Source organism: Chenopodium album, chromosome 8, assembly GCF_948465745.1.
Source record: "Chenopodium album chromosome 8, dcCheAlbu1.1, whole genome shotgun sequence".
Taxonomy (NCBI): domain Eukaryota; kingdom Viridiplantae; phylum Streptophyta; class Magnoliopsida; order Caryophyllales; family Amaranthaceae; genus Chenopodium; species Chenopodium album.
Window position 1 is genome coordinate 4,562,314 of NC_137841.1, and position 27,096 is coordinate 4,589,409.

The window sequence follows — 27,096 nt, forward strand, 5'->3', positions numbered from 1 at the left end:
AAACCCAGAAAAAATTGAAAATCAAAATCGAAAAACAAAAATCAAAATCAAAATAAGACAACGAAAGTAAAATCGAAACATAAAAATCAAAATCGAAAAAAAAGAAAAACAAAAATCAAGATCGAAAAACAAAAATCAAAAATCAAAATCAGACAACAAAAGTAAAAATCGAAACACAAAAATCAAAATCGATAAAAAAGAAAATCAAAAATCAAAAATCAAAATCGAAAAATAAAAATAAAAATTGAAAAACCCAGAAATCGAAAAAATAAAAACAAAAACGAACAAATAAAAAAAACCCAGAAATCAATTAAAATAAAACAAAAACGAAAAAAAATTGAAATCGAAAAAACCCTGAAAAAATCGAAAATCAAAATCGAAAAACAAAATTCAAAAATCAAAAATCAAAATCACAACACAAAAACCCAGAAATTGAGGGAGGAGGAGTGGTCTCCGTGGTGTTGTTGCATGTGCTTGCGGTGGTGTTCGTGGTGGTCTCCGTGGTGGTGTTCGTAGTGGTCTCCGTGGTGAGCTTGAAGGAGGAGATGAGAACGAAGAAAGGGAAGGAGGAGATGAAAACGAAGAAAGGGAAGGAGGAGATGAGAAGGAGGAGATCGATGAGAAAGGGAAGGAGGTTAAGTGGAGTGAAAGAGGAGGAGAGGAGAAGAGGAGAGAGAAATAGTAGGAAAGAAGAGGAGAGGAGAATGAAGCGGCGAGCTAGTAGTGAAGCAAAATAGGGTTTCATATTTATATGGCTGTTTTTTTTTTTTTTTTTTTAAGTTTAACCGGTTTTTTTTTAAAGTAAGGAACGGTTCAATTGGCACCGGTTCAAACCGGTGCCTTTTTAATTTTTGGCACCGGTTCAGGCCAAACCGGTGCCTTTTCTCTTTTGGTAAAATCCCGCCCATTTCCAGACCGGTTTTGGGCACCGGTTTAGCCTGAACCGGTGCCATATGGGGGGTGCCTAATGCTTTTTTTCTACTAGTGAAAATAGCACCCAAAACTGCTCCAAAACTGCCCCAAAACTGCTCCAAAACAGCCCCAAAACTACTCCAAAACAACCCCAAAACTGCTCCAAAACAGCCCCAAAACTGCTCCAAAACAGAAACCAACAAAGAACCTCCTCTAACTAACCAAAAACAACACCAATATTCGCGAGAAAAGCTGCACCTGAAAACAACCCAAAAACCTTCCCGAAACTGAAAAAAAAAACGGCTGCCAAACTGCCCAAAAACCGACCAGAAAACTGACCAGAAAACAGCAAGTAAACACGCCTGAAACACACCAGGAAATACGCTGGAAACACACCCAATTTTCGCCTAAAAATCGCCTGAAATTGCACCCAAAAACACCCCAAAACTTCCCACAAACTGCCAGATCAAACCAGAAAACAAACCTGAGTAGAAAGCCGCTTTATGACGATCACCATAAACCAAAAAAAAGGAACCCGACACTGCACCAAAAACCGCCAGTAAATTCGCCTGAAAACCTCCAGAAAATTGCCTGAATTACGCTCTAAAACAGCACCAAATTGAACGAGGAAACCGCCTGAAAACAGAGCCGTTGCTGCCCCTATGTATGCCGGACCACCGTTGCAGAAGCCGCCGATGAACCTGCCGGAAAACTAACGTGGAACCTGCTGCCGGATTATTATTATTATTATTATTATTATTATTATTATTATTATTATTATTAGTTATGGTTTAATATTTTTATTAGTTATTGATTATTATTATTATTATTATTATTATTATTATTTTATTATTATTATTATTATTATTATTATCATTATTTATTGATTATTATTATTTTTATTTACTGATTATTAATATTATTTATTGATTATTATGATTATTATTTATTATTATTATTATTATTATTATTATTATTATTATTATTATTATTATTATTTATTGATTATTATTATTATTATTATTATTATTATTATTATTATTATTATTATTGTTATTGTTATTATTAGTTATTGATTATTTTCTTTCTTATTGATTATTATTTATTAATTATTATTATTAGTTATTGAATATCATTATTATTATTCATAATTTTATTTATTGCTTATTATTATTGTTATTATTATTATTGGTAATTATTATTATTATTATTACTTCCTCTGTTCATTTTTACTTGGTGACATGTTTATTTTATCACGCTTGTTGATGCACAAGTTTAACTATCAATAACTGTAATACTCTATAAGTTAAAATTATAAAAGTTATATATTGGGATAATACTTAGTTAGACGATTCCAAGCAGAACTGAACTGGTTTTCAACGTATGAGAACCGACCCTAATTCATTCAATCCAAAATATGGGCAATGCATTTTATTTCACTAATGAGAAAATGTATGTGAATTCAATGTTTTCGACCGTTGATTTACAGCAATTTCTGAATTCCCAGTGACTCGTTTTCCAGTGACTCGTTTCCGACCATTGATTAAAGCGTACTGCATCAATTTTCGACGTGTTTGCTTTAAGATTGCAAAATAGAAACACATTTCCAAGTCAAACTTGTACTCTTTCATCTTATACTCACGCATTATACTTTTTCATATTCTCTTCAGTATAGCCATTGGTAAGTCATATTCTCTTCATAATCTCGTAAACATGGAAAAGAGGAGAAGCAGATCAATCGTCTCTCAAATGGCGAACTCAGAGATCGGTAGTCGAGGTGGAAATGGCATGATTTTCCATCCACGACAACCTGTCATGTATTTTAGCCATTTCATCCCATCAACCAAATCAGAGATTGAGATGAACAACACAAAATACTTCCACAACCAACTTGATTTTAGCGAGTTTAATCAAATTCAAGTTCACACACTGAAAGCAGAAATCTGCGGCTATCCTCTGTACGACTCAACACATGGCAGCCCATTCAGAGTGATGAAAGAAGGAGACGAGGAATACAGACCAGCATACATGCCCTTGTTATCAGATCTAAATGGTTACCTACACAAAGGTGCAGGTGAATTCGTGAAGTGGCTATGCCTACAACAGAGCCCATTTGCTGAACAATTGATTCCACAAGATGTGGTCCCTATATTTGATTTGCGATTCGAGATAAACCCACATCAAATATGCAAGTACACTCTTCCAATCTCACAAAGGGAAATTTTCATGGGAGCTTATAATGCTGGTGTTCACGTCATGGTGATAAACGACTTCATTTTCAAAATATCATTCGACATATACTCTTGCAGGACAAGACGAACAGGGAACAGGTACTTTCGAACATCTATACAGTCGGAAAGAGCAAACAAATTTCCAGGCCAATTCAATTTTCAGAGGGGTAGCAGTGTAATAATATGGAATGCCTGAGACGTGCACAGGCCATCGTTTTCGAAGAATATGAAAGTAATTGTGGACAACTACTCGCCACTGATGGTGATTATAACAGAGGCAAGGGGCCGCAAGCCAATGATGCAATTCGTCCGTAATGAGCTCAAAGGAAATTACAAAGCAGACGTATTCGGACCCAACTCAAGGTTGGGTGGGGTGTTCTTTCTGTATGCCACTGGGGCTTCTCCACACTTCTCTCACTGGAAACAGTCTCTGTATGATCACGTTTTGGCCATCGACATCATCGTAAGTCATGTGCTTTAATTATTTGATTAATTACGTGACGCTTGTACTCTACCTAATCTGAACTTTTTTCTTCTTTCTATTAGCCCAGTAAACGTCTGATTGATATCAGACCATCAGATCTGTCCGCCGGAACTCAGGGACTGTATTAAAGGCTGAAAATGGGTTCGACAAGGCAAGCAAAAAACTTCTTAATCAACAACGGAGTTACCTTTTGGTAATACTAATTTAGTATCACACGTGCTTAATCCTTTGTAAATTTCCGTATTAGTTGTTGCTATGCGTTGTTGAGTAAAACTCTCTAACAGTACTGTTTAGTTCTATTTAATGGTCAACTGATTAAACAATGTCTGTTCGTACTATGAAACTAATTACGATGATGAATTACAATCTTTAAAATATGAAACTACTTTTATACAAGTATTTCGTATATATACGAGTAGAGTTGGCAATTTCTTCGCAGCTTTGCTCAAATTTGTATTCTTATTAGAATAGACAAAAGCGCCAACAAATAAACCGCCAAATCGAAATTTCAATTTAATTTGCCGCCACTTCAACGAAATTGACATTTCATGACAATACCAATTACAGCCTTTTGGCGCCAAGCTTCATCCCCTTAAATCACCCCACACACACCTCAGACCATTTCACACCACATGACAGATCGTAATTCACAATTCAATATACCAAAATGAACTACCTAAAAATAAATGCACACACACTTCAGACAAGAAAAGCTAAAGGCTTTTGTATGAGCAATGAAGGTAGAAAAAAAATTGTGTTGTTCAAAAATAGGATGGTCCCATTTGTCCTGCTCCGTACCCCGACGCTGACTGTGAAGGTGAAGCCTACACGTCCCGTGGGAGGTTTCCCTGAACAACTTAAGGGGGTATTGGCCATTATACAGCCAATAAAAAAAGGAGAATATCAGGCAATTACTGTGCAGTTGGTCACTGCATCTACTGCAGCTACTTGGATAGCCAATGGCCAACGACCGTCTGGTGACCTGTTGCTGTTGAAAAAGAGCTCCGTCACACCAGTTCACTTACCAGATCTGTCTGACTTGGCCCTGCTCCCATTAGCTTTGAAGATAGCCATACAGAAGAAACTGAAAGAAGAAGGGGGTGTCCAAGGAATCGAGTTAGAACATGTAATTTTAGAGTGCATCGCAAATATTGTTGACTCCCCATCCATACTACCAACCGTAATGGAAACGTGTAATCTTAACGCAAGACGGCACAGGATGGAGATCAACTGCTACTCAGATGATTTGAAGATTTTCACCACTTCCAGTACGTTACGCCTGAATGAAGTGTGCGCATGCTGGGAGTGGTTAAGTGCAAACCCACTAGATGAAAGAAAGGTGACACTTGACTTCAACATAGTGAAATGCCAGAACAACCTTAGGGGTGCTAGGGTCTTGGTTTGGAACTGCAGAGATGTATCCAGATCATCATTTCTACCTCAATTCCAGCACATGCTAGACCGGCACATGCCTGATCTGGTTGTGTTAACCGAGACAAGGTCATCTGTTCGTATGGGTCGTTTCATTTGTAGCGAGGTGAACATATACAAATCTACCGGAAGATCAGTGTACGGAGTCATTGGAGGGGTCTTGTTTGTTATCCTGTCTAAGCATTTGACCATTGAGAACTATCTGGAAGACTACTCAATGAATGTTTGGAATGTCATAACATGATAGATTAGTGCTTGTAAGTTCGCTAGTAGTTGTTTCATCCAAAAATTTGATTAGTGTCCTAAAAATTGTAATGGCCCATTGTGAATGCAATATTACAAAGTTTGTAGTCCACCATGTTCTTTATTAGAAATTTTACAATACTTGAATTATGCAACAACTAGCTCAATAAAACATTGGCGCAGTCCGTAATGTTATGTAATAAGTGCTGGACATAGTCCAAGCCTTAGACTGGACAAACATATTATCAAATCAATAATCTTGACAAGTACTGGCCCAGTCCATAAATGAGAACCAATATTTAAAAGGCCCAGTCATGGATTTAGTACACACAACTGCCGTCAGTATATGTTAAATGGGCCAGTCCATCAATTAACCGAACCATTGGACAACAAAATAAAATTGAACGACTGGCCGATAATTGGGCCAATCCAATTATGAAACATGGAAAATCTACGTAGTTCTGCAATTTAATGGGCCGATAATGTTTGACCCATATTTGGAAATTCTACGGAGTTCTGCAATATAATGGGCCGATATGGTCTTCACCATCTCAACATACTTCACCTCCTTTCAAACTCATCAACACAGACTCTCTCTGAAAATGGTTTCAAACTATGAAACATACAACCCAGGAACCCCATCACCATCATCAACCCCAACGAGCAGCCCAAACCAGCTAGCATCACCTCCTTTTGAGTACAAGCAGCAGGTACTCGAAACATGGAACACATATGTCTCAGATCTAGCCCCCCCTGCAGCTGGGATATCAGACCTGAACCCAAACAATATTATGTTCATGCTTGAGACAGCTCATATCGAAGATGTGAAGGTCACCCCGGCGGAGGTGCTGAGGCAAATTATCTGCAATCCACTTGTAGTACCTGAAGAATGGAAAGAGATGAAAATGCTGAATAACAAGGGGGATCTGATCCCAGCCCTCCTCCCAAACATTTCTGATTTGGTATTTCTCTCGCCTCCGGTGAAGCAACTTTTTTCTGGTTAATAGAGAAAATGTTAGAAGAACGGTCAATGGATGTCATCCCTCCAGAATTCGCCTACATACTGGATCCACCTCCAGTTCTCCCCCCATGTGATCGAAATGGTTAACCTCGGCTATGTGGCAGTTAATGTGCACATAGTGAGTTGGACAAATGCTATGAAGTTACTTCGCGCCAGGCGACCTGAAAACCAGATTCAGCCAACTGTATCTTGGGAACCAAGCGGCTCACCGGACAAGGAACGACCAATACACATATGTTGTGTCCCTAGGAACTATGTCCTTATTGATCCCTGCACCGGACTGGAGAAAGAGTATGTCACGAGCTTCACAGAAGAACAGGTAGAGCCTTTTCATCACCCTCAAACCATCCCAGACTTACTTATACTGTAATGGAATGCAAGAGAAATGGCTCGGCGATCATTTCTCCGAAACATCAAGGACCTGATCATACAGCACCAACCTCATATGGTTGTTATTTCAGAGAACAGGTTATGCAGATAAGACACAGCTACAGTCCTTAGTATGATTGCTTACGATAAATGGATGATGGTTGATCCAACAGGTATTTCAGGGGGAATTGTGGTATTCTGGCGAGAGGAGTACGTAGACTTTGTTCCTATTAATACCACTCTCAGCAGTGTCCATGGTGTGATTCAGGTTAGTCTCTAACACCGCCCCTTTTTCACATAATATTAAGTTCCAGATAACTTCCTTGCCTGAATACAATACATTATATGCACCTCGTGTTGCAGGGACCTAATGCATGATTGGATATCCGCCTGGGAATTAGTCATTGTAGTGAAGCAATAATGGTTAATAACTAATGTAGGATTAGATGGACTGCTGGGAGGAGGGTGCAGATTCTAACAATGTTCTAATAGCAGCAATTGCCACTAGGTCAATTGTTAGGGATTAGTTTCAGTTTGTACTAAATCAGCAAACTTTAGTATGTACTGAACAAACTAGATCTGTAATGTTTATTTCAGTATTTTCATCAAATGAATTGAAAATTATTCTCAAATTCAAAGGCCTTACATGAAGTGAACATATCTGGCTATCAAATGTTCGTTCCACAAGGGAACATTTATTACAGTTGATACAGCAAGGCCTACTGTTCAAACTACATTGCTAACATACAACAAAATTTTCATCTCACAATCTAAATCGTACATAACAGTAAAACCCGCACTCACAACGTGCAAAAATACACTCACTACGCATGACAACGGGACCATTGAATCTCACAATCATGCACTAGGTTTTGAATAAGTAATAACTCACGTCAAAAGCCTTCCCTAGATGGTGGAGCATGACAATGGGTGGTAACAAAACAGGGAATCCCGGTGTATCTAATCCGACGTGCCTTAGGTGCTTTATGTGTATATGGACCTTCCTCAGCCACCTAAACAGAATATCAACCGATTCGTTAGCAAAAACCAATAAAGATTCTGATATTGTCCATTAACTATGCTATGCATACCTCATTGTGCATCACAATGGGACCATTGCTATCACAAGCCTCCCTAGGGTGGTCCTCTCCATATGCCACATCAAGCATCTGCAATTAAATAGCAACCGATTAATTTACACTAAACAGTTAGTAACCAAATCACCCACCATTACAGCACAATGAAATGCTTTTACCCCCATTTTTCCAAAATCACCATCAGGAGACTTCCGATCCAGTCTAGCAACTAAACCAACCTCATGCATACTCCACACCTTAATCTTGGGAAACAATCCCCAAGAAAGTGGAACCTTATTCAACCTATCCAAATAGAAAACCTACAAACATCATCACCAACATATCAGAATGTTAATTGAAACCATCAACTAGAGCATCAGCAACTGACATATCTTACCACAATGAATAGCAAGCATCCTCCACTTCCTCGAGCATAACCACTAGCATAAAACGTCCGGGCAAAAGTCGCCACACTACATAATAACTTTGACACAACCAACCCACACCAGTCAAAATCAGTACACTCTTGTGCAAAAGTTAACAAAGGAACAAGATCCGCCGATAGTCTAGGGGATTGGGTGGGACATAGAACCATATGCAGGGACAACAATAGAAATAAGGTCTTAAATTCAGCTTCCTCCCCATCTTTCCATTCCCCCTCAAGTCTCACCATTACCATGTGATTAACAGATATACCCTTACTAATGTACACACGACCTTCATATCTACTACACCTGGTTTCCCAAGAACTACCATACTCTCTCAGTAATGCATCTACTCTTTCCTTTATTTCAGAGGTCATGTTTTTCTTAGTAGGAAATGGCTTCCCACCGTTTGGAATTCCTAAAACCCAATACACTTGGTTTGGAGACAACCTAAATTCTTTACCATCTGGTGATATCAGAATTTTGCTAACCGGATCAACACGAGTCAGTAACCAATATGCCAGTTGCCTTGGAAACTGCATCCCTAAAGCAGCAAGGTGCAACAAACCCCCAAACCCCATTTCTGTGACCCACCGCCTTCGTCTTCCATCAAACTTCTGACATATCCTACCAAAAGACTCTATGCGACATGTCAAGTTTGGAGCCTGCAAATAATCCCTAACATAAGTATTGAATGATATCTAATCCTTTCAATACCAATTTACAACAGAATACATGAAACACAAACCTTTGAGGTACCAATTGCATACTGCTTCAAGACCTCACCCTTAGCTTTTACTAACCCACCGACAGTCATGCAATCATCCTTCACATTACACATATGGAAAAATCATCAAACAGTGCAATATTCAACAAATTAAAAACATATGCAGATACAAGTAACATGAACTCATATATTTACCTTGAACATCTCTTGGTATAGCGGTCCAATCTTGCAACCATATATGAAACACAGAATACATCACATCCAATGGATAAGAAATAACAACTAATACTAATGAATCAAACAAATGACATCCAATACCTTATCACTAATCCTTTTCCGTTTTGCATTTAGACCAAGTTCCTACACCAAACGCCAACAACAGCATAAACAACCACAAAAATATGTACTGCAGATAATATAGGGCCCAGGCATTTACCAATTCAAGATGTACACAACGACAGTCTTGTTCCTCATTGTGTTTAAATTCCATAGCCGAATTCACCATTTCAGCAACCCATTCCTCTTCTACAACCTAGTTTTAAGCACATAAAACAACATTAATCAGGCAACGCACATGTGCAAACAGAATTAATATACTAATTTCAGCAACTAATTTTCAAACCCTAAATCAACTCTAAACTGAAATCGCCGCCACAACAATCGGCACACGACATCGCTCAAAGATAACTTCAAATTATATAAAACACGTAGAATAAAGTATTAACAATCGACACGCACTGAAATTTGTCGTGATCTTACCTCCGGCCGTCCAGAAATTTGACGTATTGTTGTCATCCAGAAATTTGACATGATGTTACCTCCGACTGCCGTCCGCAACCAGGTCTCGAGAATCCTCCGGAAACTTTTGGTACAAGGAAATAACCACTAACAAAACATCCACGGAACTGTGTAGAGAGAGCGGGGAGGGAGTAAAATGAAGGATAGATAATAGAGGAGAGAGAAAATAGGACAACGATTTTGACAGAGGAAAGAGAGAAATTGACAGAGGAGAGAGAGTAACGCCTTCAAACGATCGTCAACTGTGTAGAGTTACAGCTCCAACCAAAAAAGACAGTACTACCCTTACCTTTGACGTATGAAAGTACTAAAAAGCCCCTTGATAAACAAGGAATGTTTCTCAACATGATAAACTTGAATTTGCTCTTTTTGGTGCTCCCCTATAATGTTTAAATCTAAAATATTATTTCAAACCCAATTTAAGGAACATGACACAGTTATCGATCCTTTTAGATAGCCTTTCAAAAATCAGCTCCACTTGGTTGCGATCCCTCCTTCTATTTTACTAAACACCAAATTTTTTACTCAAAATACCCATGAACTTGTTCTTCATTTTGAGTATCTACCTTTCAACAACACTACTAGAGTCTGGAACCCAACCTGATTTAACCAAATTATCTAACCTCTACTTTTAGCCACTCATATACCATATCTTTCACTATTACAATCAATACTCTGTAGACACTTTTTTTCATCATGGCATTTGACTACTCAGCTCCCTCCATCCTTTTATTAAGAGCCTGTATTCTATTTTGGGTAACCAAAAGTAAGAGCTTATTTCTATTACAAGGTTGTACTTTTTAACAATATTTTTTTTTTTTTGATGATTTGTCATCATTTTTCTTTTTCTTTTTTGTTTTTTATACTTTTAACATCAATTTTCAATATTTTTTCTCCCCCTCTTGTAAAAAATTTTCCATCACTTTTTCTTTCTCTCCATATCTCCCTAACCCCGCATTTATATTTGTACTCCCAATTATTACTTTTAAGGAATCTACAAATTTCTTAATTCCTGTGAAAAAAATCAAATAGTGTAGACTCTTAATAAAAGGATTGAGGAAGTGATACATTAACTAATATTCAGTCAGGCCATGAAATTTAAAAACATCAATATTTGACATTTTATATGTTCACCAAGTGTCACACTTTGTAGTATGTAGACATGTAGACATCTAATTGCATCTCCTCGACCTAAACCCAGTGATAGGCTAGTTTGCATATTTGATTCAAAAATTGCTTGAGATTTTCATTAATAGCACAGTCCATTTTTCTCTTAATCTATTTTGTTTCAATCGTTATTAGCTGAGGTCGAGCCCAACTACATATTTATGAGGTCGTTACCAAAATGAACATTTATTATAACAACAATGAACATTTTCTAGTTGAATATAACAAAGCATATCAGTATATTTTGATCGGTACTTCATCCCACACACATGTCCGACACGAATTGAAAGCTCCTAGCTCGAGTTTTGTTTAGTGTAGAGACATAGAGTGTTGAGACATCATCTTCACAATAATTAGTGGAAGACACGTCAGCTAGTGCCTTAACTAATTCCTCCACTAAGAAGAATTAGTTACAACCACCTGCCAACTCTTCTTAATTAAGTTTTTATTTTTTTATTTTCCTCCTCTTGTATAAATATTTAGCTGTCCTCTTGCTATATTCGGGATGGTTGGAGGATATTCTGAGTTGATGAGGATAGATTAGTGCTTTAAGATGGTGGTTTTTGGAGTTAGAAGTGGTGGTACAGTTTTGGGGTTAAAAGGTTGTTATAAACTAGTTGTTCTTTATATAATTTTCCCATGTGGGACATAAGTTCACTTATAAACCTAAGTGAAGATTCATTTTAAAATCTTATGACAACTAAAGGAGTAACTCACCTAGGTTATAAACTAGTGGTTCTTTATTAAATATTTCAAGTGGAACAACACGACTCATACTTCCAACCTAACAAGAATTGAGTATATATACTACATCATCAAATAATTCATGCATAACACAATGATCATGTCAATAATTGCAATGATTGAGAATTATCGAGACAATCAATTGATTACATAATTAATTATAATACCTCCGATTCTAACAAAGAGGTATTATTTATGAGATAAAAAAATATTTCTTTATTGCGATGCGAATCATATGTAGTACATACAATTGTTACCCCTTCGAAACCCACAAGGCCAAAACAATACAGAGTATGAGTCAAGTGACACGTGCACACTGTACAGTAGCAGTGTTCATAGCCGCGACTATGCATATTATGCCCTTTGCTGTCTCAGCCACCCGTGGCTGGTGAATCACCAAAACCCAACATTATTATTCAAAAAAAACTTTGTGTTGCAACGTTTTTAATTGTGAGATGAAGAGAAACAACATTAAAAAAGTAATAGTAATTTTTATTCTCTTAATGTTATATTGTACATAATATAAAGTTAAATTAATGCAGTATTTTCTTCCATCCTTTTTGTTTAGGAATAAGAAAAATTGTCAAAATAATAAGACATTTTGTCGGTTTTCCAAAATTTAAATGACGTACTTATTATCAATCAGACATGTTCTATTTTGAGCAAATAGTGCATGTCAATTGTCATTTTTTTTTTTTGAAATAACCAAAAGGTCATTTTACCTTTGGAAGGTTAGTGAAAGGTAGTATGTACTCCCTTTTTTTTTTTTTTTTACTTTTTTTTTTAAGCTAGACTTGGAATTTTGCACATTCATATGAAAAGAAAAAAAAAATGTTGGATTTGTTATAATGTTTACTTGTATAAATTAATTTTTGGGAAATTCTCAACGTTGACCCACAACTTCTGCTACGCATCAAAGGTAACACCCCCCCCCCCCCCCCCCGCCTTTTTTAAATTATACAAAATGACATTAATTATCTTTTTTCTCCTAATGATGACATTAATGGTGGTGTTTAAACAAAAAATCAAACCACGGTTAACCAAAATAGCAAAATGACAAAAATGCCCCCTTTTATTTCACCCAACTACCTGATTTTAATTTCCTCCGTTTCTCTCTCTCCTTCTTTCTCCCTCTTCATTACTCTTCATCTTCTTCCTTCTGGTTGCTTTCCCATCAAAGGGTTCATCGAGACACAAAAAACACAGAGTTTTGAATGCGAACTCTATAATACCAAAAAAAATAGACGGTGATAGTCATTTTTCTTCTAGGTTGAAGTAAAGGGGGATTCAAACTTTTTTTATGTCAAAAATTGCGACTAGGGTATTCAAGTTTGGGCTAAGAATCAGGGGTACTTGGTGATCGAAAGATCGAATCTTTCTGCATCATCATGCCAAAAGAAATTCTTAACCCCTCTAATTTCATAAATTAAATATGAAATCATCAATTTTACTAGCCCATTGTCAATTTATAATATCAATTTCATAGAAAAAAATCAAAACTTCAATAATATCAATTCCTAAAAAAATCAGAAACCCTAACTCACTAATTTGATAAATTTAATAACAAACAACAATTTAAAAAACATACACACTAATTCACTAGATTAAATAACATAAAACACTCAATTAAGCGCAAAATCAACCCAACAAGTCAACGATTAGTGTATAATACGAAATTAAAATCTTAAAAATAAATTAACTCGCCTAGAAGGCGAAGGTTATAGGAGTGGAGTACGACTATGCGGTGGGCCGTAGGCACTGGGAAGTGGCTAAAAGGTGCGGCGGCGGGAAAGGTGGTGGTTGAAAGGTGCGGCGGCAAGCAGCAATGGTGTGGCGATTTCCGTGACTTTCAATTTTTCGGAGAGAGAAGAATAATGTTATTATGTTACTGTTGTTTTGTTCTTTTCCCTTCAATTCTTCATTCAACGTATTTTTTTCTAGGTCGCGTGACCCACCGTGATCAAGGATAGATCTGCCACTAAATGTGACCCGACCGACTCGAATGACTCATGACCCTGAGCGACTCGATCCGAACCCAACCCGACTGACAAGTCTACCTTTCTACAATTAACTAATACAATTAAATAGTTAAATAAATAAATATATTTATTTGACTAGTTGGAGGTTTTTTTTTTTTTTGTAATTTTTTTTTTAATTTTTACAAAAGCAAAATATATTTATATAATCAGAGTTTACAACATACCAAATAAGAATTAAGACTAACCACTACCAACTTCAAAATTAAAACAACTTGAGAATTGAAAATCTGGTTGTTAACACTTAAGCCTTTATAACTTTTGAAATTAAAAACAACATTAAATTGGACTTGGCCGGACATATTGCAGATGAGGATTTTCTTATAGAAACATAAAACACGCCCTAAAGAGAGTAGCGGAGAGAATCGAAACTATTTGACCTTGGCTAGCATTTCCTTTCTTGGCGGGATCAACTCATCACCAAGTAAGGTCTTCAAACAGGTCACTTGAACTTGTGACCTTTTCTTCAATAGCTTTCCTTGTTCATAAAAGCTTTGACAACGTTGAGGCTCGTGAAACCTTCGGATTGATCATTTTCAACTTCCATATTTTCTTTAAACATGACCCATACTTCTTTTATATTTCTTTGATTAACCTTTGGATTTTGCAATCTCTTAATTCAATTTATCAATCAAATAACCATCGACATGGATAATGTTTAATATACTTTTCGTTTCGTGAGCAGCAGCAACATGTTACTATATTTATTGCATTAATTTGGGGATTCGCTCACCAATACTTGATTTTTTGTTTGTTTTATTCATACCAGCATGAATTGCATGTATGTTACTCACTTACTCAGTAAGTACGTATGTCATTAAATGCTTTAAATATTATGACATTTATGAGAATCTACTTACCAATATTTGACTTAAATTTGTTTAGTTTAATCATTATTCAATGGAATAAAATATTTAACAAGTAATTTCCTCTATACATTATATAAGCAATAGGTAGTAAGACCTTGTTTCCATCCAACATAATCGATCCCTAGCAAATGGAGCCCTTAGAAACAACCACAAAATACCCTAAACTAGAGGAATTAGATGATTATGTAAAACATCTTGAAATTTCACTCCCAAAGGAATTATGGATGGATGCTTTTCCCATAAGTCTATACGAGGGTTATTGGTGTTCCCCTAATATTTTTAAATCTACTATCTTATTTCAAACCCAATTTGAGTCACACGACACAGATATCCTTCTAGCTAGCCTTCCAAAAACCGGCTCTACTTGGTTGCGATCCCTCCTTTTTGCTATTGTAAATCGGAATATCTTTTCCGATTTTAACAAACACCCACTTCATACTCAAAATTCTCATGAACTTGTTGTTCATATGGAGTTCCCACCTGAAAATAACACTAATGGAACCCTACCTGATCTGACCAAATTACCCTCGCCTCGACTCTTAGCCACCCATATACCTTATTTATCACTACCAAAATCAGTAAAAACTTCTAAAACTCGAATTATTTATGTGACTAGAAATCCTTTTGACACTTTTATTTCGTCATGGCATTTTTATCATCGGCTTAGCCATAACATGAGCACGGAGCTAGATCATAGTAAGTCCGAGGAATATTTTGGTAAGTTTTGTGAAGGGAAATTTCCTTATGGTCCTTATGAAGATCATGTACTTGGGTATTGGAAGGAAAGCATACAAAACCCGAATAAGGTGTTGTTCTTGGAATATGAAGGGCTAAAGGAGGATCCGAAAACTCATTTGAAAAAGCTTGCGGAGTTTGTGGGTTACCCGTTTTCGGAAGAAGAGGAAAACAAAGGTATCATAGATGGTATTATCAAGCTTTGTAGCTTTAAAAATTTGAAGGAAATGAAAGTGAATGATAGTGGTAATGCTTATGGAATTTTTGAGAACAAAGCTTTGTTTAGGAAAGGGGAAGTTGGAGATTGGACTAATTATTTGACTCCTTCAATGACAAATAGGTTTGATCAAAACTTCCATGAAAAGTTTAAGGACACTAATTTTTCTTCTAAATATTATCAACTCTCTTTTTAAGCTCCACGGTAAGATTTCCTCAAAAAAGAAAAAATAAATAAATAAAAACTTCCACGTTAAGATTGGTGCAGTGTTATTTTATTTATGTTTTATGTATTATGATGTCAACTAGTGTGTGACCCGTCCAATATTTACCATTTGTTGGAAGGGGAGCTTAGCTTATTGTTTTTATGATTATTATTATATTTAGTTTAGCTTATACATTGAGTCGAATCATCAGTTTGAATTTGAAATAATATTGTTCTTGTTCTTGTTTGAGCTATTTGTATTTTGATAATTACACAAAACTATGTATGTTATTCCCTATGATCTGAAGAATCTCCACAACTGTACTATTGATATACAATATAAATATGTCATTGTAACACTCCAATAATTCTCTCTTTAAATCTGTGAGGACTCTAAACAATATTCAAGAGAATTACTGGCGTGCTACCGCCACGTGTTCAAACGTTAAGGCTTTATTAGAAAATAGCAGCGGAAAAACTAATTTAGTTATAAATAAGTTTCAAAACCAATAACCAAAACCAAATTAAATCATACAACTTGGAACCATTAAGGCCCTTATTCAAAACCCAACAAAAGTAGTAAATAAATAAAACCAGAGTTTAAATAAATTCAAACTTATGAAAAGAAATAAACTGCGAATAATAACCAACTCTCCACTTAAAATCCCACAACCCTGATGCGAATGCTGCATGTGTAAGAACATGTGGTTAATCTGCTCCCCAATATTACAAGTGTAAAAATTGGATCGTCACAGGGTCATTGAAAGGCGAAGACCATGACCAAAGAAAGACACACAAAAGCCGCAATCAACAAAGCTGAGTACATACAAGCTGCGAAATAAATTAAGAAATACCTAACATGCTACTAATAATCAAGCATAAGCATCATTAAATTATAGACTCAGCACATGACTCAACCATCAAATTAATTAAGACTTCACTAGTTAATATTAACTAACTTATTTATTTATTTCATTGGATTTAGCAATAGACAAGGTTGTCCAACCCATGTCCCATTTAGAACATCAATAAAAGAAAAACCCCATGCCTCCTTTCGGAAACATCAATAAACATCCAACGACCACGGGCGCGACTCCGTGACCGTAGTTAGTATGAGATCTCACCTAACTCCTAGTTTTAAAAAATATTTGAAATAGGAGACTCGTAGATCAGATGGCCTCAATAAAAGTATACGGCTAATACCCCGTGTACCCCAACCCCTGATTGTCATTACTCCAGAAGTGCACCAATCTAGAGTTTTATTGCTCATCCATTTTGCACTTTACGTGATTTACAGGTTTAGACTTGCTGATGACTCATATGCATAACAATACAAACATTCTAAACACAATTCAATCAAACAAGACAAGTTTCCAATTTGAATTCTTGATTTATTAGTGACAAACAACACTTATTATTTATTCCTTTACTACCTCGGTGTATAAACACCTTGAGTGCATAAGGCACCCCAAAACCTTAACCTCGTCTTATAAGACTTGAATTCTTCCTTTACTCATCTTGTTTGCATAATCATGAATGAGTAATAAATTAATCTTTACACCAATTGCATACATTTGCCTCTAAGCGCACCTTGCATAATTAGAGCACAAATAATACTTGCAATATAAAACAGTGCACATCATTTGAAATTCACAATGTATAACCAAACAATTTAACCCAGTCAACCCTATACATGATACTAAGTTCTCGATCCGTCCTTAAACATGCACCTACAAGCAAGGTTTCGTAACTTGTACGTACCTTGAATAAACGAATTGAATTGGTATGCCACTTTACTATCTAGAAATCACCTTCAATAAACTCCTCTCTAAAACCAAACAATAACATCTCAATCAATACCCAATCAATCAAATTTACAGCAATACTAACTTACTTTAAAACCTTCAAAATCCAAATCAAACAACACTTTAAAACCTTCCCTTTAGTTAAAATTAAAGGCTTATATATAGTTCTTTGAATTTTCTTCATAAAAACCTTAAAATACACTCTTATACATGAAATTACAGCAAGTTTAAAGTTTAATAAAAATCTGAAAATTATTTAAAAACCCCTAATAATCTCCCTTTTTAGTGGGTGATTAAACCCTCTTTATAAAACATCAAAAGTAGTACTTAGAAACTATTTCCAGCACATAAAACTTCAATAAAAACATATATTTATGCTTAATTAACTTTAAACATAATTAATTTTATCCTTAATTTTATCAATCAAACTCAAGGATAATATTTTAAGTATAAAAAAACTTTGTTAAAATAAAAAAATGCCCGAAAATCATATTTAGAGGCTGAATTTGGCCACGAGAAAAACACTACTTTTTCATCAAAATCGGATGAGTTCAGAACCTGATCGGGATTAAAACATGATTAATATTAACGAACGGAAATCTAAAAATTAAAACCTGAATTTAAGTGTTCAAAATAATCTGGAATTAAGTTAAAATAATCATTAGTTATAATCACCAAAATTTCAAAACATCATTACTATAAAAGCTCTAAATCAATTGTTCATAAACCCCCTAAAATCATGATTTTCAATAATTAAAACCCTAGGTTATAAAATTTACAAAATCTGAAAATTATGACACTTATAAAATATGAAATTATAAAGTTCAATCATCAAAATACAATTTGATACTAATTAAATTAATTTCAAACAATAAAATCAAAACCCATAAATCAATAATTATAATTACACAAATTAATAAAACTAAGGAGAAAGAAAATAAGACTAACCTTTTTGTGTGGGAAAATTTTTGGGGATTCATGGGGTATTTATAGGAGAGAATTGTAGGGTAAATAGGAAGATTGAGCCTCATAAAAATAATGGGTCGATTAAGTAAACAAATGGGTTAGGCTTGTGTGATTGGACATAAATTGTAGAATAAGGTGCATAAAATAATTTGTTCAAATAAGTTTTGACCCAGATTAATAATTTGAAACTTTTGAAATTAAATTATGAAAAATAACAAATAAATATTATAAATAAAATAAATTTTCATTTATAAAATATTTAAAAATACGGGGGATTACATATTTTTTTAAAAATAATTTTCTATAAGTAATTGTTAAAAGCCTTACACTATGTTTGGATAGAGAGAAGCGAAAAAATAGAGAGAAGTAGGGAATGAATTAAAGAGAAATAAAAAAGATGCATTATCTTTTGTTTGGATACCTAATGTAAGGAGATAATTGAAAGGATCCATTTTCCTTCCCCTTTTAATAAAGTAAACCAAATTTCCCCATTGTTGGATAATAAATGATTTATTAGAAGTACACGATTTGACACTTATACTTAGGTTGAGGCCAGTAAACGATTTGACACTTATGCTTATTATCTAATAACAAAAAAAAAATAAAAATAAAAATAAAAATAAAAACCTAATTCAACACGTTTTGAACTGTGAATTGCTTTGTTGTTGAATTTATGGTTCACATAATAATGAACAATATGGTTGACAACTTGACATAATTACCCGCATGGCCCCCTTGACTGGAGCAATCAATGGAAGGCTAGTATTTAACAGAGAGCTGATACACATATAATTATTGTATGTTGTCCCTACATACAACACCACTAAAAATTTAACACATCATCAAAAAAGAGAAGAAAATTAGGAGTAAAATATAAATTGAATTCTAATGGAACATGGGCCCATTATTATAGCCAATAAAAACATGACAAAGTGAGGTTGTATGTAGGGACCACATACAACAATTGTATGTGTAGCCTTTACCGTTTTGAACAATCCATTTCCTCACTATTTCTTTTCTAACTCTCCACAAATCCTACCTACACAATAATTAACTCCATTAAACTCACTTTCCTAATATTAGGTACTAAAGTGGAACCATTGCAATTAATAGCGAACAGAGTTTAGATTTTAGAGTAGCGAATTGCTGTTAATTAGAAGTTGATAGAAGTTAATTTTCAATGAAGCAGTTAATAGTATGAGCGTTTGGCAAAAAATAGCGGTTGAAATGTTAATATAAAGTAAAAGTACAAGCATAATAATATTCAAAATGTAAAGAAAATTTGTAAAAATTAAAGCTACCAGCTACCATTCAAATGCTAATATTATTATTTGATAAAAGCTACTTAAACGATACCTCTAGGTACCTTACCAAACACACTTATTTTTTCCTACTAGTGTTTTGACTTGGTCCACACGCTAATCGCTATCTAAAACGCTACCGATAAACAGAGCCTAATTCCCACATTTTGAACAGTGAAGTTTTTTTTATTTTTTTTATTTTTTTTATTTATGATAAATCCCTTGTCAACTAAGACTGGCAATGTAAAATATGGTTCACATAATTACCCCCCTGGTCCTGTTTTGTAGAGCAACTTTGATACTGATAAAATTTAAAAAAAAAAAAGGAAAATTTGCCAGTTGCAGCAATATAAAGCTTGTATTTTACAAATTGCAGTCATTTAAAAAAATTGCAAATTGCAGCCCAAAAGTTCTTATAAATTGTAAATTGCAGCCCGTTTCAACTTTTTCATCAGTTTACGTGTCAAAAAGATTTTGATTAAAGTTTTAGGGGTCATTTTAGTCTTTAAGAATCCGAATTGAGTTTGAATTTTTTTTTTTTTAAAAAAGTAAGTGACTCGTTTTACGTATCAAAAATGTATCGCTATGTGGACAACTATTTTTTGTTGTAAAAATGAGGCACTTATGTTTTTTTTTTGTTTTTTTTTTTTGCTGATTTTGAGCTCAATTCGGTCCCTTAAGAACTAAAAAAATGGGTCCTAAACCCTTAACCGAATATTTTTCGACACGTAAACTGATGAAAAAGTTAAATCGTACTGCAATTTACAATTTATAAGAACTTTTAGGCTGCAATTTGCAATTTTTTTAAATGGCTGCAATTTGCAAAATACTAATTTTAAATAAATGTAATTTGAAAATTGCCTTTAAAAAAATAAAAAAGGAATTTTTTTTTTCTCTTTTTCATTCCTCACGTTTTGAAGTTGTGACTTTTTTTTTTTTTTTTTTTTTTTTTTTGTATGTGTGTATGGAAAGCCACAAGGATGAGTGATTAAAATCGATTTCAGAATGCTTTAAAATCGGAAAGAAAGCTCTAACGACATTAAACTTATCCCTTACTTTCACTTTTTAAGTTGTTTTGTTTCATGAATTTATGATAAATCCTTTGTCATCTGAGAGTGACAACGGAAAATATGGTGAGCAACCGCGCATAAGTTCAAAGCAAATCGGTCCCCGCTTCTTCTGAAGCAATTTCTTTCCATCAATCCTTTTTTTTCTTTTTTTTTTTAGAAATCTTTCCATTAATCTTTATTTTTCTTTTATATGACAATAATTCGTTCTTTCATACTCCTATCCCAAAATAATTGATATGTTACATTATTATTCGTTATTCGTCATATATGAAGTATTAATTTTTACTATATTTTTTTAACATAATAAAAAACATATTTTATCAAAAAGTATGTTAGATAAGTTATGAAATACCTCCTCTAATCCACAGATATTGCAACATGAAATAGAACACGTATTATAAAAAAAGGAGAGAGGGGGGAATAAAGGTAGGGACCTATGAGATATTGTGTAAGAAAAACGGAAAAAACATGTGAAATACAATAAAAAAACATTTTTACAATATTTGTGAAACTTCCTAACACAGTTATTGTTGCAATATTTGTATAACAGATGAAGTATTAAAGTTTCATAGTATAACTTTTTTTAATATAATTTTCATTAATATTCACATGTATAGAAAATATCAAATTAGTGTATCAACATGTGTGCAAAATTTGAATGTGTCAATTACTATGAGATAAAAAAGACTTCTATTACTTAGCCCTGGTAATCCTGACTCGACCCAAACGACCCGACCCGTGACTCAAAATTGACCCAAAATCATTGACCCGAACCCGAACTAACTCGACCTGAACCCGAACCCGACCCAAAATGGAGTTGACGCGAATGTGACCCGATGGCCAAAATGACCGTGACCTGAAATTGACCCAAAACTCGAACTTGACCTGACCTGATTTTAACCCGAATTGATTGACCTGAATCGACCCGAAGTGACACAATCCGAAGTGACTCGATTCCTGAAGTGATCTGAATAGGGTACAATGGTAAATTACTTAGCTTAAGGCTTCTTTCTTTCCTACTCCCTCCGTCCCTTATGACCAATTTTAAGTCTCAAAATAATAGTCCTATTTGCTTTTTTCAAGTACAATTAATATTATTTTTTTTATCAAAATCCCCTCCAATTTACAACAATATTTGTACAGTTTATTTTTTCCATGTAAATTTTGCGTTTCCATATACTTTTATTACTTTCAATCTCTACTTTTTTGCATACCCAATGTAAATTTACCTTTTTAATGTATTTTTTCTAGTTCTTATTTATGTTTATAAATTTTCGTAAAAATTACCCATAAGGGATTATTAATAAGGGACAGAGGAAATATGAATTATTAAGTAATAGGTACTCATTTTTTTTTAACGATTTTACTTTATTTTTCCAATTTTTTTTGTAAGTGAATTTATTTTGGTGACCCAACACGAACTTAGCCCGACCCGAATTAACCCGAATCGAAATTGACCCGGCCCAAAATTGACTCGAAAATCAGTCCTAAACGACTCGAAGTAACTCAACTCGAACTGACTCGACCCGAACTGACCTGACCTGAACTTGACCCGACCCAAAAAGATGACCCGACTTTAACCCAAAACCCGAATGACCCGACCCGACCCGAATTGAACCAACCTGAACGACCCGTTTTCCAGTTCTACTATTACTTCCCCCGGTTCCTATTATTTTCTACATATCAATTTGATATACTACCTCCGTTTAATATTATATGAAACAAAAGTCTTGTCATATATTTATTGAAAAATTTCTTTGTGACTAATAAATTTGAAGAGAAAGATAAAGATGCATGTGATCAGGAGATAAACGGTTAAAAATGACAATTTTATTTTTTAAGACTAAAAAATTCTATTGGAATTGTTTAAATTGGACGATGACTGTGATTTAATAAATTATGAACTATTTTTAAATTTTCAAATAAAATAAATTTCATTTTTCTTATTTTCAAAATTCATTTTTCATCCGAATAATAATTTTTCTAATTTTTAAATTTGTTTCAAATTAGTTTATGATATTTAGTTTTAATTATTAATAAATCTAAAAATATGAATAAATTTATTTAAAGAATAATAATTAAATAAATTTTAATTAATAACTAGTTTTGTGCCCCGTGCGATGCCCGGGTTTTTTATTGAAGATAAAATTTTAATCTATGTGTCAAATTTTTAAACATATCATTGATACAAAATTAGTTAGGAATTGATGTGCTTTTATGACAATTTTTTATATTTTAGCAAAAATTTTTAACAAAATTATAATTCAATTTGTACCTCTGAAATATTGGTATTTTATTGAAAATAAAACTCTAAACTAACAATTTTATCCTAAAATTATATCCAAATAGAATTTAAATTAAGTTTTTAATCGTCTATTTAAATCTATCCAACGTGGCGCGACACTTGGTAAAAAGTTAAAACGCCAAGTGTCGATGTCTCGTGACCTGGCTAAAAGTTTAGCTTTATATATTAGTTATATGATATGATAGTATCTAAAATTAATTCGAAATTCATTTTTTTTTTTTGACGGGGAAATTCATTAAATTTGAACCGTTCATTTTTAAAATTTAATGACAACCATATATAAAATCATCTAGTGTCCTTTAGGACTTTTTTCAAAAAAAATAAAAATTAAAAAAAAAAAAAAAAATCATCTAGAATATGTATACGATATACATTATATAACACCATGATCTTATCACTAAGCATGCAATGGAGCCCTTAGAAACCACAAAACCCCTCAAAATGGAAGAATTAGAAGATAAAGTAAAACAGCTTGGAAACTCACTCCCAAAGGAATCATGGATGGGTGCATTCCCATTAATTCTATATCAGGAATTATGGTTACCATCTAGAGCACTTAAAGCTACTATCTTATTTCAAACCCAATTTGAGGCATACGACACCGATATCATTCTAGCTAGCCTACCTAAAACCGGTACCACTTGGTTAAAATCTCTCCTTTATACTATTGTGAATCGGAATATTTATTCCGATTTCACTAAACACCCACTTCATACCGAAAATGCTCATAAACTTGTTCATCATTTCGAGTACACAATTTATGATAACAATAGTGATGGAACCCAACCCAATTTAGCCAAATTATCCCCACCTCGACTCTTTGCGACACATATACCTTATTTGTCACTACATAACAAAATCAATAAGATCCTCAAAATCTCGAATAATTTATGTATGTCGAAATCCTTTGGACACTTTTATTTCATCATGGCATTTTTACTCTCAAATAGACCTTTATAAGGGTAAGGGTTATGAGCTAGATCATAATATGATAGAGAAGCATTTTGGTATGTTTTGTGAGGGGAAATTTCCATTTGGTCCTTATGATGATCATGTACTTGGTTTTTGAAAAGAGAGCGTACAAAATCCAAATAAGGTGTTGTTCTTGGAATATGAAGGGCTAAAGGAGGATCCGAAAGCCCATGTGAAAAAGATGGCGGAGTTTGCGGGTTACCCGTTTTCGGAAGAGGAAGAAAACAAGGGTATCATAGATGATATAATCAAACTTTGTAGCCTTGAAAGTTTGAAGGAAATGGAAGTGAACAAGAAAGGTAATTATTTTGGGTATTTTGAAAACAAAAATTTGTTTAGAAAAGGGCAAGTTGGAGATTGGACTAATTATTTGAGCCCTTCATTAGTTAAGAGTTTTGATCAAAACTTCTATGAAAAATTAAAGGCTTCTGGTTTTTCTTCCAAGTACCAGCAACTCTTTTTTGAAGCTCCAAGGTAATTTAGAAGGTTGATGGTTTTGTTTTCGGCCACTATCACTTGGTTGATTTATTGCCTTTGATATATTATTTTTTATTTTATGTTATTTTTTTTTTTGGTGTTTCACCTGGTTTCCCCTTTGGGGTAATCCGGATTCAGGGATAAGTTGTGAGTGGTTAGGTTCCAGTCCCTTCCCAATTGTTATTGCGGGGGAACGAACACAGGTCATCCCTACCAAGTGTAATCTCAATCACCAATAACCTATTGGTATTTTATGTTTTTGTTGTTAAAGTTGTTTTGTTTGTTTGGCGATAATATGTAAAGGTGTCAATTTGGATGATCAAATCGGGAATAATTAGGTCATGTCGGTACGGTCGGGTCAAATTAAATTTTAAAATTTAGACCTACTAATAAATTATTGTGTCCATATAAGTCAAAATCTCATATATTTTTTGAATCAGCTTTGGATCGGATCGGGTCGGATTAGGGTCGTTCTGACATCTCTATTGATAACTAGTTTGCAATCCAAGAGATAAACTTGTACTCAGTATTGTTTTATTACTTAATAATGTGTGTACACATTATACATGTTGGATAGACGGGTTCACCTTCGTATTTTTACTTGTACAATTATTGTATGTAGTTTGGCTTGTCTTGTACTCCGTATCAAATATCAATTTCAACTTCGTATTTTTTTTTTTTTTTTTTTTTTTTTTTTTTTTTTTTTTTTTTTTTTGTTTTATTAACATATTGTACAAATTATTTTGACCATATATTTAATAATCAAAATGGTTTATTTAAAACTATACATTGAGTTTAATCATAGTTTGTACAACCTATAAGTTAATAACAGTTGTTTTGTTATATATTAGTAAAAAGAAATCATCAAAAATTCAAAACAAGTCAAAGCTAATTTATAATAAGGAAAATTTGACATTTGGTACCAGGCAAAGCACCTTGGTTCACATTTGGTACCTCTTTAATTTTTTTTTTTATTTTACTACCACTCAAACTATCTAACTGTCAAAATAACTACCACTTGGGTGAATCCGTTACTGTTTCTGTCAGGTGGGGTCCACTCCAACGGCTACCTCCTTATTTCTCCTACTTAAATACGATTCTTCATGGTTTGCTTGCTCTGCTAAACCATCTTTCATTAATTGCAGCAAATTGAAACAGAAATTCATCAAATTTAAACACAAAATTCATTAAACAAGCAAATGCGAATTCATTTAGTGTGGGTAATTGGTGATTCTTGGGCTGAAAAGGGAAGGATTGCGAAGCGGGTAAAGGTAAGTTATTTGGTTTAATCCATCAATTCATGCAAGTTATTTTCAATTACTTGCTTAATTAGTACTGTAATTTGTACACAAAACAGATGTGTTGGTTGAAATTGAATTGAGGTGGGTGTAATTTGTACTAATTTTGTGGAATAGAAAATTAGGGTTCTTGAGTGTAATGTTAATTTGGGGGTTTTTTGTTGGTTGTGACTATCATGAAATTGAAATTGTTGGTGTGTTATTATAGTATTTAGTGTTGTAATTTGTCCCCAATTGTTTGTTTTTGCAGTGAATTATGGCTTCGGTGAGGTGTTCTCCCTCAAAATACAAGAAGTGTGATTGTGGCATACCCATGGCTAGGCTAACATCATGGACCAGAGAGAACCCAGGCAGGAAGTTTCTCACTTGCAAGTTCTATGATCCCAAAACTGAAACTCGAGGTTGCAAGAGCTTTCAGTGGGTGGATGAAGAAGATGGCACTGATTGGCAAAGGGATGTCATCAACCAGTTGATCCTTGACAAAAAACTTATGAAGGGTGAGATAACCTCATTGCAAACAGAAGTGGAAGATCTGACAGGACAGAGAAGGTGCCTCCTCACTGAGATTGACAACCTGAAGCTGAAGTGCAAAGCTTTGGATGGTGACAGGAAGAGGTACTCCAAGCATGGGCAGCAGAACAGGAACTGGTTTAATTGGGTAGCTGTGGGTGTTGTGTTCTGTTGTGCTTTGATGATGTTAGGGATGATTTTAGTTGTGCTGAAGTAAGCATAGGATAGTTGTGCTTAAGTTGTGTTGATGTTAGTTAGTAGTTGAAGTAAGCATAGGTTATTTGGTGTTAGTAGTGCTTTTGTAATCTAAAGTCTGCTCAATAGGAGTTGACTCCCAATAATTGTAACAACTTATGCTGTGACAACTTAAGCAATGAATGATAAAAGAAATATTGATGAGACAACAAGGTTAATTTCATTTCATTGCAATGTTAATTTTTCCAGTTGTTCCAAAAGCTAGAGGAATTAATGTACTTAGTCATTACAGACAAAAGATGATTTTCCTAAAAATTGTTCTTTCACTAAAACAAAAGGTAGCAAGGCTACATAATTAAACTAACTAAACAACTTTGCTCTTGCCCTTTGCTCCCTTCTTCACTGGTTCAGCTGTTGTTGTTGTTGATGCTTGAGATTGCTGGGTGGATACAGTAGCATGTTGCTGTTGGTGCTGCTCTTGTGGGAATGACCTGTTGGCAATGCTCCA

General features: G+C 34.2%; 2 pseudogenes across 1 annotated transcript; both read left to right on the forward strand.

Moving 5' to 3' along the window:
• The first annotated feature begins 14,624 nt into the window (after positions 1-14,624).
• LOC145555685 (cytosolic sulfotransferase 15 pseudogene) lies at positions 14,625-15,939 on the forward strand (annotated as a pseudogene).
• Positions 15,940-23,471: 7,532 nt separating this feature from the next.
• On the forward strand, positions 23,472-26,800 carry LOC145641639 (cytosolic sulfotransferase 15 pseudogene; annotated as a pseudogene). The gene is made up of 2 exons (XR_014115485.1): positions 23,472-25,856; positions 26,134-26,800. The product of XR_014115485.1 is annotated as a cytosolic sulfotransferase 15 pseudogene (transcript).
• The last annotated feature ends 296 nt before the right edge of the window (positions 26,801-27,096 follow it).